This window comes from Magnolia sinica, chromosome 2 (assembly GCF_029962835.1).
Source record: "Magnolia sinica isolate HGM2019 chromosome 2, MsV1, whole genome shotgun sequence".
Classification (NCBI taxonomy): Eukaryota; Viridiplantae; Streptophyta; class Magnoliopsida; order Magnoliales; family Magnoliaceae; genus Magnolia; species Magnolia sinica.
This window is the reverse complement of record NC_080574.1, coordinates 106261256-106278598: the sequence shown is the minus strand read 5'-3', so window position 1 is coordinate 106278598 and position 17343 is coordinate 106261256. Positions and strand designations below refer to the sequence as shown.

Here is a 17343-nt window from a genome sequence, read left to right as displayed (position 1 = left end):
AATCTCAGCTCGATCCGATGTACGGTTTGTGCGTGGTGCTCCGCCGAAGTTTCAACTCGCTTGCGGACCGAAATCTGGAAACCTATTGTAATGAAGAAATCTGATGCAAAAAAAGGACGAATTCGAAGTACGAATGGTGGGGGAAGATGGAAAAAAAGATGATGGAGGATGGGGGTGAATCGGGATCGATGTGGCTTCGCACCACGGTAGTTAGCCCTTCGAAAAGGAAGGGCTTCGCATCCACTTTTGAATTCTTCCACAACTCACAAAAAGAGTAGAAAAATAAAGTAGGAATTTTTTTATTAACTTCAATGAATCAAAAGAACTACAAAGGGTCCCTATTTATAGGGAAAATACTATACCCCAAAACTCGCACCATGTGTGCAACCTATTACTTGTCGATGAAGTAAACTAAAATAAAACCAAACAGAGAAATCTAAAGTGTTCACAATGTTCTAAATAATAACAATAAGCAAAACCTAAAATATGAAATCAATCCGACGAGTGGGCCACGATCATGAGATCCCATGATAGGCTTTTCTTGATTATCGGGCCCAATCTTTTGAACCAAACTTCGTCTTCTAGGTAGGAGGGCCTTCCTGGATGTCGTCATCGAGACAGATCGATGGTGGGGCCCTCCTACTCCGTGCGTATGTGCGTTAGTGAGGCGGCGTGCGTGCACGTATGCGCGAGATGTCCCCATCACAAGGGGTCCCTATTAAATCAAAATACGAATGCAAATCTGTGGGATTCATCCCACTAATGCATATCTCCAATCTAAATAAACATTTTTCAGCAATAATTTTAAGAAGAAATTAAATATGAATGAAGAGTGCCCACCCAATGTGGGTGCTATTTCCCCGATCTCTCACTTTATGATTGTGAGCCATCTTACATTAATATTAATTGGCCAATTCATGAACCCTGGTTAAATGACTCTTCTCCAAATGCCTTAACAACTCACTTTGTGATTAGGCAATTTAAAATTGCAAAATTCATGAATAAGGTATCAATCTAAATTCCAGAACGTGCAAAACTATTTCTAAGTTTCCCTAGCTCGAGTTCAAAATAGATTAGGACACCATTAGTGAAATGGTTTCATCAGTACTCAGCCCTGTAACTGAAATAGTTCCGTAAATCCACTATAAACAACTATAGATGAGCTCATCAATCAAAACACGAATGTAGTTGAGCTTTCGTGAACACAAATAGCTTGATTTAAAACTTCGGTATTTTTTTCTTGGGAGACAAAAGTACAGAGGATTATTTGAATTCTCGGTTGTTTCAAAAAAGTATCCTTCTATTATCACAAAATAGTTTTTGCTCTTCATTTTATGGCAGGTAGCTCAGGCACAAGTAGAGGAAGCAAGCAACATGCGGAGACGGCTCAATGGCGACACCAGCATTACCAGAGCCAACCCTTCATCTTCCAGTGGGACCCCACAAGTCGATCATGGTGCATCGGCTGGGGAAACACCCAAAAAGACGGTGGCAGCCATTGCAGCTGAGGTTGCAGACAAGCTGGCGGCTTCTACCTCGTCGCAGCAGATTATGACATCATTCTTTCCACTTTTGCAGCACAGGAAGCGAAGCATGTGGGTCTGATGGCATCCACCAACCCATCTAATACCGAATTCCCATCCAAGAAGAGGCAAAAACTTGAAAATTCAATGCCCGCTCCAAATGCATCCACTTTCATTACCGCCCAACCACTCTCTCTTCCAGCTACCCATCAGCATCTAACAATGTTTGTGCACCAACCATAAATCGCCTCGACAGTGCGCAAGTCCGGACCTCTATTTGTAGTAAGAAGAAATGTTGGGAGAGGAAGAAAATCTGGATCCCCTATTTCAAACAAAAATATTGGGAGAGAAGAGGGAATGTTGGGAGAGAAGTTGAGAGGGAAGAGAGAGAGTTGGGAGAGAAGAGGGAGAGTTGGGAGAGAAGCTGACGCAACCCTTTCTTTTCTTCTGTTAACTTTCCTTTCCTTTTCTAGTTTCTATTTTTTTTTCTTTTGTTAATATTTTTGAATCTATTTTTTATTATTTATTTTTTTAAGTAACAGATGACGTGGACCAATAGGAAAGCTATAAGCAGAAAATCCCCGTTAGGCTATAACAAAGGATCTGGACTCTTAAAGTTATTGTAGTAAAATGAGCTAAGGAAATGAATGGATGGAGCCGATAAAACACATATATCATGATGTTCCATGGAAATTAGGGATGGAGGAAACCCTGAACCTGCACCCTGGTTGTAGGCAATCCGCGTCGAGTTCATCACGGTGTGGCTTGTAAATGCGCTTCAACAACGACCCCGAAGCTAACAATGTGGGTGGGTTCTTGATAGAGGTGGGCAAGATCCGACCCGACTCGTCATATTTGACTCGATCGAACCGGTCGGATTCAGGTCGGGTCGGATCGAATAGACCCACTCGGATCCGATGTTAAACCGAGTCGAGTTCCGGTCATGTAGCAACTCAATCCGATCCGATCCGGAATTCGATCAGATCAGATTCGGTCCGATTCGGATCGGAATCGGGTAGTATAAAGTCAGTTTTTACTCTTAAAAAAAAACTTTTATCTTCATCTACCCGAACCCTAACACAACCTACAGCTAGAGCCAACTTTCTCTCCTTCCCTCCTTTCTCTCCTCTTTTCTCTCCCTCTTTCTCTCTTGATTTCCTTCCTCTCATTCTTTCTCTCCTCCTTTCTCTCCCTCTTTATCTCCCGATTTCCCTCCTCTCATTCTCGCTCACTCTCTCCCGATTTACCTCTTGTTTCCTTCCTAGCACCAGAGTATCTGGCTCGGCTTGACTCAGTCCAGTCTGAATCAACCGGATAGACTCAACTCGATCCGACTTGGTTTCTCCAACCGAGTCGGACTTGGTTCGGGTCAGGCAGGCAAGAAATCGGTTTGGATTGAGTCAACCCTACTGGACTTGGTCCCAAATCGGATTGAGTTCAGGTAAGTAGCTCACAAAAATCGGTCGAGTCGAGTTGAACCTAATCTGGTCCAACTCGACTGGATGCTGACCTCTAGTTCTTGACATTAGTGCCCATCTTTATGTATTTATTGTATATCCAAGCACTGTTTTCCTGTGTTGTGGTCCACTTGAGCTTTAAATCTGCTTCGATTTTTGATCAAGCCCCTAAAATGATATGGAAAAATGGATGGACAACATAGATAAAACACATACATCATGGTGGGGCCCACAGAGCACTAACCACTAGCTAGCCAAACCGCGTCCAGGTCCTCAGATCAGGGACGTTGGATCCCGCTCGCGAGAAACAAAGAACCCGAGTACATATGTGGTGATGTACAAATATTCTTGAAGCCTCTGCTTATCCGCTATTATCCCTGCTAAAGAGTTTCGCGCTCCCCCCCTAGCAGATAAGAAAATCTAGTCTCCTTTGCATTTCCAATCTCATTTTTGGTTCGTTTTCCTATACTTCTGAAAGTTTGTAAATTTCTTGACGTATATCAGATTTCATTTGCATTTTCTTTCAAATGAGGTGGATTTTTCAGTTTTCCTCCCTCTCTTGTTTGGATGATTATTGTCGCGCGGGTCTTGTTTTTCTGATTCTTTTGAACTTTTTCCTAGGAGAAATCTAGAATTTCTTACTTGATTTCGAAAATTCATGTTCTCTCTCTTTCAGATGTTGTCGACAGCTTTCGAGTCGAAAACTTGAGATTTTTTAGTTTTCTGGCGCTTAGATTCTCTGAGAACCTCCTTTTTTTTGTTTGATTTTCCCAGATCCTACTGTAGAAATCGGCAAATTCATCGCTGGAATTCTTCTATTTTCTTTCGGAGTTCCCATTAGTAGTTGAAATTCTACATTTTCTCAATTTTTACTGTTTAGATTCAATTTCTGTTTTTTTTTTTGCTTTTGTCGTTTTACATCACATAAGTTATGAGATTCTTCTTCATATCTGTTATTTTTTCTGATGTCTTTTGAGAATTTTCTTGTAGGATTTCCATGGCTACTGTATAGTTCCCGGGCGCTTTTGCAACAAGGAGCTTGCCACCTTATGAAGGACTCCGCCCGTCCATGGTTAGGGTTTCTTCGGTCAGGCCTTGCAGTGTAGGGCTTAACAGGAGGCATTTCCAAGGTCGTGTTGTCAGGGCCGTCACCGTTGATGCCCCAGAGGTCTTTCTTAATTTCCCTTTTTATGTGTATTTTTCTCCATTTCTTTGGATCTTTAATTCGTCATTGAGGTTGTATTTCTGATTTTAGGTTGTTGAAAGTAATGTACCTCAAAATCTTTGTAGGTTTCCATTTTGAAGTGAAATGTATGATTGTATTGTATTGAGGAAAAAATAGGGGATAGAAATGTAATATTGAAATTATTCTGAACAATTTATTTGTTTTCAAAATGAGTTTCGCTTGAACCCCAGGCAACAATGAAGTAGTGAAACACAATAGGTTTTTGAATTATGGATGAGTAATGTTTTATATAGGGTTACATGGTCCTTTTTGCTGCATTTCATATGAATAAACCACCCCCTGTTGTTAAAACCAATGGGGTTTCAATGAATCATCATGATGGAAATTAAGGTCACTTTCTAAGATATGACTACTTCCCATTTGACCATCTTGAATTGCCACAAATTAGATAATTCATTTCAGTAGCAGCAAAGTAAAGAAGATAGGGAAGAATAATAGGATCATAGGATAAAGAAGGATAAATAAACACATTGAGTCTTGCCACAAGAAGCTGGAGGAATTTTGCCCCTAGAGTTAGAAATGTCCCAATTCTAAGAAATTCCAAAGGTAGGAACTGAAAAAAGTTTCTTCATTCAATTGATCTGTCTTCAATGCTTCATACGAATGACAATATATCGCATTAGTACATAAAGCTGCAAAAGAGACCACGACTTAGATCCTATTTGTCCTTGCTCCCCATATCTATTGCTTGATTCAGTCTACCCTACAAGTAATTAGGATAATGTCAAGAAGTAGATCAAATGAGGAATAATTTCTTCCTTTTCTAAATATAACTGGGTAGTCAATAGGGGCTGTGCGGCTGTAGGTAGGGTTGTCAATGGGTCGGGTCCTATTGTACCCATATCTAGGCTAACCGATTTTGGTTCTTGCCGGTCTTGGGTCCTTTTAGGTCTGCATCTAGATCTTGAAGTCCTAGACATGAATTAGATCAGTTTTAGGTACACACCAGTCTTTGGATTGAGCTTTCAGGAAAAATAAGAGCATTTAAATGGTTGGGACCACTCGACAGATGGATTAGACACACGCGTATGCCAATTTGAGACACTCATGGTGTGTAAAACCTCATTTCTTTTGCTTGAATTCAACCCACACCCAAAGCTTCATTTGTCCCCAATCCCACTGATCAGCTCATTCTTAAAGCCAATTTTTTTGCCAACATGTCTCTTCATTGGTACTTTTGAGAACTAAAACATATGAGATGGCTATCCTGACACTTAAATCCCACAAATTGTCAATGATATCATCCAACCTTTCCGCGCGCGCGCGCACACACACACATGTACACAAGAAAAAAAAAACTCCAACCTCCATGCAGTGTTCAAAGTATCGGTATTGCTGCAAGTTTCGCTGGCTAGGGATACGGAAGCAATATTGATATCGCTGTTAACTGGAAATGTAGGAAAACATGGAAAAATGGTAGAATTTTTAGTGAAACTTCAGGAGATGCTAAAATACATATATTTGCATATTTAAAAATAAAAAATTTACAAAAAGAATGTATACACAATAAGTTTTCATTTAATGGGGGCTTAAAAGCATGTATCGCTGTAAGAAATAGTCTAACCATCCCATCTATCTCATCTAACCATCCAATCATCCATCCAACCTTCCATCGATATTGCAAAATATCAACAACTCACAATATTTTGCCAAGAAATCACCAATAACTGGAAAAAAAATGAAACATTGTGGTCTTGATATCAAGCACGTTGCGATAATGATAATAGTGAGATATTATCAATATTAGCAACGATAAATTAAAAACTGCATACAACAATGTGCTCATAAAAAAATTGAAATAGATGTTTTTTTTTTTTTTTTTATAAAAATTATTTATTTATTTATTTTAACAAGCAAACTTTCTGTGATATCTCTACATTGATGATATTGTTGAAATATTGCCGATACACTTGTGATACAAGCATGATTACATGTCGAAAATATTGACGGTACATTGGCAATATTAATACATTGGCAATATAAGCGATGCCTGAAATTTACACAATTGAAAATATTGGCAATGTCGATACGTTGCTGATATTTAGAGATACATTGTTGATGTCTGGAATTTCTAAACTACTGGTGTTATCGGTATCGCCAAGCTAGAGATAACGATAATATCGAAGATATTTCGATAACATTGGAGATAATTCAAACAATGCCTCCATGGGCCAACCTTGGATTTAGCCTCATTAATAGCATTGTAGGAATATATACTTCAATGATCACAAGTATGAGATTAAAATCCATAATAGATTTTACAGCTTGCCTAAGGGCCATCCCCCTGGCAAAATTGGAATCCCTTATCCCAGTAGACTTGGATAATTCAATCAAAATCACACTGGTGCTATCTCTTACCACTCCAACTACTCTTGTAGTATCAGGGTTGAAATTATATGGATTATCTAACACGATATCACGGCTCGTGGAAGCTTACAGAGCTTAGAATTATGGCTAAGTCTTAGATATGGGGTGAATAGGACCACTTAAAATTATTTACCAATTAATTCAATTAAGTGAATCCAAGTGCATAGACTACAAGAGATACAACTAATTGAGCAAAGTAATTTAAGGGGCGAGATATAAAATATCAATTGTGCGTGCTGCAAATTAAGTGCCTAGCATATACTCTAACCATGCATCCATATGAATTAAGTAAATACAATCACAAACAAGAATAAAAATGCATCCACATAAGCAATCGCAAACACAATGATGTATAGTGGTTCGGTTAAGTACCTACTCCACTCCCGACGGACGCACTCAAATTTGAGTATACCGGATTTCACTATCTTGATGGCCTTCAATAGGTTTACCACAAACCTTTACAATCCTACATAAAGATTTACACGTACACACCCGTGTTGGTGATGGTCATACACAAGGACCTACCAAGGTATTCAAAATCGGTTACGTAACGGCCGTTACATAACGGTAACGGTCATAACCGTTATGCATTATGGGGTCGAAACGGTCGTTACTGAAAAACGAGCCGTAACGGCCCCGTAACAGTCCAGTAACAGTTTTTTCAAAAAAAAAAAAAAAACAACTGTAACGGTCGATACAGGGAACGTAACGACCGCAACGGCCCATATCATAATGGTAACGGTGGTGGTCGTTACGGCCATCGTTACTCTTTTGGAATACCTTGGGACCTACACGTACTCACCTATGTTGGTGGAACATGTATCCACCCGTGTTGGTGTTTCCCTTGGAGACTTGGTTTTCTATAAGCTAACCACACGTATCCATCGTATTCGTCTCTCTTGGAAACTTAGTTTTCTATAGGCTAACCAAGAACCTATCCAGTCTTAATCCAAGTACCTACGTATACTCCCGCTAGAGACTCCCATGGAGATTAACACGTACAAAACTGTGTCCGGTGAATTCGAGTTTGGGTTATAAACTCTATACTCAATTCCACATAGGAAAAGAGTATACAATGGACTCTAAACAATAACCCTTACCTGGCTAGATGAGCCCATTTGTAACGCCTTTGAGATCTTGAATCTGCTTTTTTGGTGCTCCCCCGATCTTTAAAGTTGATCTTCTTCTACTTACTCGAATTGGCTACCGGCAACGATTTTCCTATTGAGATGCCAAGGTAATGGGAGTTTCGTTGAATCTCTTACAACTAATGGTGTTAGTTCGTTTTAAGTGGAGATTCACCTAGATAGGTATTCTAGAGGATATAGACAAGGATTTACCTATAGGTTTGGTATTTAATCTCTAGAAAATAGAAGAGTTCAAACACACCTTCATAATGGAGCTTGGAATGCTCATTAAAATGATTAATCACAAGAAGAGAGACATAAAACTCTTTGGTTTGGAGTCTAGGAGAGGGATAAAGACTGAGGAATCACCTAGGTTTTGTTTTTACCAAAAACCCATCATCTTAGCAAAGATCCGAATGCCAAATATATAGAAAAAGTGCTCCAACAGATCTAAAAAGGCTAGTTATCGATTCTATAGATTGCACTTTTGATTCGATCGAGAAATTCCAAAAATTTCCAATTTTCTCGGTGGAATGGCCGTTTTTAATTCGATCGACTCGAATCGATGGGCTGTCAATTTGATCGACTGTTTTGTTGTTTTGATCTATAGGTCTGTTGATTTGATCTACAGGTCTATCGATTCGATCTACAGGTCTGTCGATTCGATCTATAGATCTATCGATTCAATCTATAGATCTGTCGATTCGATCTGGAGGTCTATAGATTCTCTGGTCCTCTATGAACCTTGATGATTAATGATTAAATTGATTCCTAAGGCTTGGGATAATAAAATAAGGTTTTCTTATTGAAGTATATCATCTAAAGGCTAGGTTGTTTTGGACCTAAAGGGTTCTAAGGATTAGGTTACACCAAGGCACTTCAATTTACCTGTTTGTTCACTCCTTGATGCTTCAAGTCTTCATGTGTTTTCAGTCTTCAGCTTCCAAAGGGTTCAATTGACTCACTAATATACTGACTCCCGTGGTTGACAAACATATGCACTTATAGGGGTTACTAAAATACCATTGAAATTAACTTTGATGACTCTTGAAGCAGCAGCGGACCACTGAGGAGAAGCCTGGATTTTCTTTAGAGACCACTATAAAGCCTCCTCCTAATCTGAATTAGCATAACTAGAAGGGATGACTCTGAGCCTCCTGTCCAAATCTGCCCCCTACTTAAATTAGACATAGGGTCTTTTGGGTGGCAGCTAAGACTCCGATTAAAAGGGAGAAGTGGCTGTTAGGGTTCTGGAGATGGAAAGAAATGGTTAGGGATATATTTTGGGGATGGGAAAGAGGGCCGGCTAGATTTTGGGGGATGGGAAAGAGAGATGGCTAGAGTTTTCGGGATTGGAAAGAAAAGCAATGGGAAAAAGAGGAACTTGCTCCAGTACTGATTAATGCAACGCCTGGTTCCGTCTCTACCCTGATTTGCCTAATCCAATTATCTGATCCCAAACCCTAAACCATCTTGATTTAAAATAAAGAAGAAAAATCTAGGTTGATGGCAGCCTTCTCATGATACGACAGACAGACACATGGTAAGATAAAGAGGCAAGCCATGCCACCAACAACGCACCAAGAGTTCTCTCAAAAAAAAAAAAAAATGAAAAAGAAAAACACTTTTTATCGGTGAAAAAAATAATTCATTACATGTTGAATCACATGCCCAAGAAGGGCTTATTTATATCTTGAAACAAATGACTAAACCCTAAAGGTGAAAGGACTAAAAGGCCCTCAAGCAATATTTACTAGTAGGCCCAAAAGTCAGGATAGTTTAGACTTCTTCTCTATTTGTTTTAAACATTAAACAAATGGAAAAGTCCAAGCCCTACTACCATATGTATGGGCCATGTGAGGCCCACACATCTGACCATGTGGGACACATGGACTGGTGGTTTGCTTAAATCACTTAACCATTTCAGTTTTTTTTTTTTTTAAATTTATTGATTTACTTATTTTTGAATTGTTTCTAATTATATTTGTTTTGCTGATTGTAACGCCCTGAAATTCGAGGGTCGAGTATAAGTCATCTGCCGAGTTCCAGAACATCACTTATGCAATATATTTGATGATGGATGTATGTTGTTTGTATGGGTACATAAAACATGGAATAGATTAAGCCAAACTGCAAACATAATTCAGGGATAAGTGAAGAACGCAAGCGGAAGACTTAAAGAAATACATGTGTACATGTGCAAATCCCTGAAATACATATACATACCAGGTCGTTTTACAAGTGTTGCTATCAAAATATTACAAGTATCAAATTACATCATTTAATCCCAAAAGAAATCCCAGAATCCCACGCATCAGAACAAGGCTCACTAGAACCCGCCTGAAAACTGCATGAAAGATAAAGCAGCCTCATCATCCTCGATCTCCTGCTCTGCCTCAGAAGTCTCATCAACATCTGCAGCTAAGACAGAGTCTGATAAGTGTTTAACACCGCCCCAGAACGTGGGAGTGAGTGATCAACTCAGAGGAACAATAAAGCAAAGGTTAACATGTTATCAGTTCAATTAAGCAGTAATGATAAAGCAGAACAATCAAACATGTCCTAAGTACTCTTGTTAATGCAAGGATGTATGAAAAATGATGCGTGCCCTCGCTCGTACACCCTCAGCGTCTTTATCTTACGTTACGCATGACATCGCCTCAAAGTGCGCCACGTCTACAAAGCACATGCAAATGCGGTGCATGAACATGATTACCAAGTTGTTATTAGTCCTTTTCATACAGCAGGATTAGGAAGCTAAGGTACATTCCTCATATCAACGTCCAAACAGTGATCCATTTTAGGGTCGTCAGTCCTAGATCATCTCATACGATCATATGGTTTTAGGTCGTTGCAAAGGACTCGTCACCAATCAATGCACGCCTATTATACCTTCGTTACTACAATAAGGCTCGTCACCTCAATGCGGTATGCCGGTATGCTCGACGTCACTACAAAGGGCTCGTCACCAATCAATGTAGGCCGACAGCACAAATGTAGTGTCCCATACCACCATAATCGGCTCACGAGTTTGGTTGCTCACTGGTCACTATGGAGAGGCTCGTCACCCCAGCATAGGCCGACAGCTCGACCACGGTGTCCCATACCACCATGTCCGGCTCATGAGTCTTAGCGGATCAAGGTACCATGGTTAACAGGATTTCATCGGTAAGTTTGGTACCCTAGATTCAAACAATAGCGTCCATACATGGTGAACATACATCGGACAATCGGGTTACTTGACGAACTCGACTAGCACGAGTGCACGTTGGGTTGAACGACATAAAGTGCGCAAACACTCCGTGTGGCCAAACCACTACCGACAACTCTAATACGACTCGGGTTCGTCTAATCACGTCCTACGTGGCGAAAGCAACCTCAGCCACAAACTTAAAGCCGATTACTGATTTCTTGGACTATTCATAGTCCCAAACGCATTCCACTATAACAGATATTGATATCAACAATTTAGAATAATAATGGAACAACAACTCAAATCATATGGTATGTAAGTATTTGAAGAATATCAACTTAACATGAATTTAAACATGAGTAAGACTTGAAATTAAACAACAAGAAATGTAACTTGCATGAAGGAAATCATACACACTAGTGGGAGAGTTGAGAATTGCTTCTCAACGCCCGCAAATAGCATAATAAATTACACTTTAGATCATTCAGGCATTTCTACAAATACTTAGAATACATAGTTCAACATACATGACGTATGTTGAAATACACACATTTGGACAATTCCTTTTACCAAGGAGTTGCCGCACATACAATTAGCATAAGTACACGACAAATAATCATGGCAACCACATGTTCATATTTTATACGCATATGGTACTTTATACATACACATAGAATACATAAATCTCAATGTAACACATGCATATCAGGAACGCAAAATAAACACAACATTTGACATGTGAAATCTCATCCATAGCAAGAATAAACCATTCACTGGCATTGAAAGCCTTAAAAACCATAACCTATACGATTAAAGTCCGCACCTTAAACCAGAAATAGAACACCGAACTGATTTAGACGATATGTCTTTGTCAACGGCGACAGAATAACCTAAGGCAAGAATAGAAATGAGCTACAACAACACAAAAACTATTCTAAGCTCTAAAACAGATTAGGGTTAGGTTAACTTACCCAAAGGTGAACTCAGAATCGCCGGAATAACGATTCAAAAGTGAAGGTTTAAGGATGAAGGAGAATAAGAAAGAATCTAAGATGATTCATTAACTTCTCTCTCACTTTCTCTCTCTTTTCCTCTCTCTTTCTTAGCTAGGGTTAGGAAATTCGTATGGAAAAGAGAGTTAGGGTTTTAAGGTCTATATATAGGCCTAACATTGATGAAAATAACCCTAGTGCCAAGGTATACTTAAGTTATAACCAAAACAGGCTTCTCTCGATTCAATGGAGCACTTCCGGTGGGCATTTTTCCACGAGAGGTCGGACTTAAGCTCACTGACCATGGATCTAGGTCAAGCTAAGTTTTCGTACCGATCGGATCTTCAGATTAGCCGTGGCGTACTACACTCAAAACAACGGTCACCGAATCTCGATCAGGTCCACTAGCACAAGGACATACCTGGGCCACCTTTCCTGATCAGAGGGTGAAATTGGGTCAGAATCCAACGGTCAGATTGCTTAAAATCATCGCGCAAGCGACACGACTCAGATTTCATAAAATCTCATTAATTTCTCACCGTTCATACACTCTTCACTCCGGACTCAATCAAATTGACCCAGAACATCATCTGAACTTGATTTTTGAGGTGATGGCCAAGTCCAACATGATGACCAATACAGCCTAAGATCATTGCTATCGGACTTTCGACGCGCGGTCCAGGTCCGATCTAGAACTTCCAAAAATTTTCAAGAGCAACTGGATTTAGCAATGAATCCCAGATTTTAGAGTAACCTAGCGCTAACTATTCTACAGATTTTGAGTCATGCAGATCAAATTTAAAGTGATTGATGCAAATTTCACAAGCAATCGAGTTTAGCGCTAATTACCCCAATTAACTGCTAAGGAAAAAAAATAGAGGTAGTACTCGGGTCTTGGCACAAAATTTTCCGGGTCATTAGACTGATACAGCTCTGTGGCATGCATCACCCCATTGGGGCCTTCATGCAAAGATTATCAGATGATCATACCTGCCCATGTCCTGGGCCCCATAACAAACAGTTGATTCTGACTGTTTATAAATTAAATTTCCATCGGTTCACAATCAACTCCACATATCATTGGCTAGGATCATCCATTCTGTGTGATTATTTGATCGTGGCCTAGCCACCACGAAACACAGAAGGTTGACAATTCTGATAATTTGTTTTTATTGGTTTCCTTCTGTCTTCATCTCTTTGACCTATCACACTTACCTTTTATCCAGTTCAATTAGGTTTAAACTTTTTTCAATGCCATATAATTTCTTTTCTCAATTCTAATCATTCATTCATTCACCTCTGTTCCTTGAAATCTTACTGGTGTTCTCATGTTTCCTTTTTCTCTGTGTTATTTTACTTGTATTTACAGAAGCTTGGGGTGGTGGTGAAGCCGATTGAGAAACCAAGGCTGGTTCTGAAATTCATCTGGCTGGAGAAGAAATAGAAAAAAGAAAAGGGAAGGAAAAATAACAGAAGAAAAGAAAGGGCCTGCGTCGGCTTCTCCCAACTCTCCCCCTTCTCTCCAACTCTCTCTTCCCTCTCAACTACTCTCCCAACATTTTCTCTTCTCTCCCAATATTTTTGTTTGAAACAGAGGATCCAGACTCTCTTCCTCTCTCAACATTTCTTCTTACTACAGAGAGGTTCGGACTTGTGCACTATCAAGGCGATTTATGGTTGGTGCACAAACACTGTTGGAAGCTAATGGGTAGCTGGAAGAGAGAGTGGTTGGGCGGTAATGATAGCGGATGCATCTGGAACGGGACTGCGGTTTTTGCTGCTGCTGCTCCTCTCTACGTCTCAAGGCGAAGAAATGCTAACCTACGCCTCCATCCCTCCTTCGGTGTAAGAACTTACACTCGTTTACTGTTGCGAAATTCAGGGTTAATTTGTAAATTATGTTAAAATACAGTACTTAAATTGTAAATTTTGTACTTTATTTTTCGAAATAACCCCTTCACAAGATTAGGCGGTAATTACTGCCATTTTTCTGTTTCTGTAATCTGGTAATTTTGTAAATTTCATTAAAAAAACTAGGCTTTTTGTTGCAGAGTGGAGAGCTGAATTAATTATTATTATTTTTTTTGCTGTAGAGGAATAATCGTTGGGTCCTGAGCCTCAACAAATAGATATTTTGCTGAGGCGCAGGATTCCGTGCATGTGGGACCCATGGTATGTTGATCCGGACCGCTGATATGATGGGGCCCACTGTGGATGGAGGATGCCCCGAAGATCTTGAAAATTGCTTTGGGTCGGTTCTTGAATGTCCACCATCACTTACTAATGGTTTCTGTTTAAATGATTGAATTGGATTTTCTGCACCGTTTTAAATGAAGTTGACTTGTCCACTGTACATGTTATGTGGATTTATGCCAATCCAAGCCATCCATATCATTGGTCCTAGTGCCGATTGGGCGTAGGTCAAAGATCGGACTGATCAGATGACCCCAAACATCTGACCTTTGATTTGGCTCACATACACCCTTTAACCGTCAATTCAATGTCTGCCAATTAGATGATTAGGATCACTCAGTTTTAGTTTTTGGGCCATGAATGACCATCCAGAATAAGGCCATAATGGGCCACCTTTTCAATTGTCAATTAAATGTCTACCAGTTGCATGGTTAGGATTGCTTGATTTTGTGCTTTTGGGGTTTGTGCCCATATGACCATAACCATTTGATTTTGGCCATGAGATTCAGTCCCCTGAACTCCTTCCTTAGTGTCAATTTGATGTCCACCAATTGGACGTTTAGGATGGCTCCATCGTGTGATTTGTGGGCTATGAATGATCATCCATAATAAAGCCATGGTGGGCCGTGCTTTTAACTGTCAATTCAATGTCCACCAGTTCGATGATACGGGGTTACAAACCAACACCCGAGTCCACAGTCCCAAATTTCTCAAGAATCACTCTTACTGAAAATGAAGATGATCGCGGAACGCAAGCTCGACTACAGAATCGGGAGACGGGGAAGAGGCTAAAGACCAACTTTACCATTACGCAGGTACCAGATAAAAGATGAAGGGGCACTCCACAGTAGAACGCCTCTTCAGAACAGAGGAAACAGTGGGACAACGCCCCAAGCTGCAGCTACTGTAAAAAGATAGGCCACGACATGAAAAATTGCTTCAAGAAGATGAAAGAACGAAGGCCGCCCCATCCCGACTCAAGTACAACAATCCACGCCACTCGCATCTTAGAAATCACAAGGTCGCATTTACGCCATGACATCGGCAAAAGATCCATACACTGCCCTAAATATAATAGAAGGTACGACTTTTATTAAAAATGCCCCAATCATCCTTTTATTCGATTATGGAGCTACTATATCCTTCATCTTAGCATCCACAGTAGAACGCCTAAGTCTAGAATTAAAATGCATGAAGGAACCCATTATGGTGGCCTCGCCATTAGGGAAAATAGAGGAGCTAACCAAAAATTGTGAAAGCTGCCTCATCACCGTGGTGGGCATTGAATTCCCCGTCAACCTGGTAAGAATGAATATGAAAGGATTCGATGTAATCCTTTGGCTGGATTGGCTCGATGAAACTATGGCGATTATAGAAAGTAGAGCCAAAAGAGTCACTTTTACCATACTCGGACGTTCCCTCGCTACAATACAAGGCAAAAGGAAGAAGGAACCCTTTAAACAAGTATTAGGTTTTGAAGAAGTCTCGGTGGACCATATTCCAGTGGTCCAAGGGTTCCCTGACATGTTTCAGGAGATACCAGAATTACCACCCAGAAGGGAGGCAGACTTTAGTATCGACCTAATACTAGGGACCGCCCCGATCCCATTATCGGCCTTCCATAGGACATCGATCGAGTTGGCGGAACTCAATAAACAAATAGAAGAGCTCTTGGATCAAGGATTCATCCGACCGAGCGTGTCTCCCTGGGGTGCGCCAGTGTTATTCGTCAGAAAGAAGGATGGATCCTTACGGTTATGTATTGACTGCCATCGCTCGAATCAAACAATGATAAAGAATAAGTACCCCCTTCTCCGCATTGACAACCTCTTCGATCAACTTAAGGGAGCACAAATTTTCTCAAAGATTGACCTGAGGTCTAGATACCACCAGCTAAGAATCAAGGATGATAATATATGCAAGATCGCATTCAGGACAAGGTACAGACACTGTGAATTCTTAGTAATGCCCATTGGCCTCACGGATGCGCCAGCCGTCTTTATGGACCTTATGAACTGTATTTTTAGACCTTACCTAGATCAATTCGTCATAGTCTTTATCGATGACATCTTAATCTATTTTGAAGTAAGGAAGAGCATGAAACCCACCTACAGATAGTCTTGGGCCTACTAAAGAAAAATCGGTTATACGCCAAATTCTCGAAATATAAATTCTGGAAAGAAGAAGTCGAGTTTCTAGGACACATGGTGAATCGCTAAGGGATAGCTGTCGACCCAGCTAGTCGAAGCTGTACTTTAGTGGGCGAAGCCCAATACCGTTACCAAAGTCAGAAGTTTCTTAGGGCTAGCAGGATACTATCGGTGCTTCATTAAAGAATTTTCTAAAATAGCTCAGCCATTAACTGACCTAACAAAGAAGAATACGCGCTTCCAATGGGATGAAAAAGCCCATGAAACTTTCTAAGAACTCAAGAATAGGTTGACCTCCTCTCCCGTACTCACTATCACTGATGTAACACCCTGGTTCTCATAACCCGAGGACGATCGCTCGAGTATGAGAACCCGAGTATTACACTATGAAGTATACAACTTTACATTTAATCACTAGAAAATTTCATGACGTAAAACAAGGCAACTACCATGTAAACTAGAACATCAAGAGTAACAACAAGGAAGTTCAATACAAGTAAATGAAAGCAACATGAAATCCCTTAGCAGGGGAATTATTATTACAACTCAAACAAAACTTAAAGTTTAAGATACGAAAGTAAGTAAAATTCTAAGATATCAATTGAGTTCCAACAGCTCAACTACATTCACATAGAGTACTTCCTCGCCAAACTCCACCTCAACTGTCCCTGGGATCCCGTCATAGGGGTCTCCACCTGTCAGCAAACCTGCGTCTATTTGGTGCAACCGTACGATTGGGTGAGTGAAAACTCAGTGAGAATTTTCCACAAGGATTCATGCATATTATGTCATTCCAAAGCCGTTTAAATTAAACATATTCAATCATGATGAGGATAATGTAAACTTGAATGTAAATGTATGGATGTATCAATGTATGCTCAAATCACAAATCTGGGGATGTACATCCAGCTGTCAAAATAAAAGGTCGCCCAAGGAGAACTAGCCACTTGGAAAAGTACACAAAGGTACGCCCAAAGAGAACTAGTCACCCAAAAAAGACCATAAAATAAAGATCGCCCAAGGAGAATTAGTCACCCAGAAAAGTACACAATGGTATGCCCAAGGAGAACTAACCACCTGGAAAAGATCATGAAA

The 17343-nt window shown here is 40.2% G+C and overlaps 1 long non-coding RNA gene across 1 annotated transcript; it reads left to right on the top strand.

Annotated features, from left to right (window-relative positions):
* The first annotated feature begins 3233 nt into the window (after positions 1-3233).
* On the top strand, positions 3234-13345 carry LOC131229857 (uncharacterized). The gene is made up of 3 exons (XR_009163629.1): positions 3234-3433; positions 3971-4148; positions 13275-13345. It is a non-coding gene; the product is annotated as an uncharacterized LOC131229857 (long non-coding RNA).
* The last annotated feature ends 3998 nt before the right edge of the window (positions 13346-17343 follow it).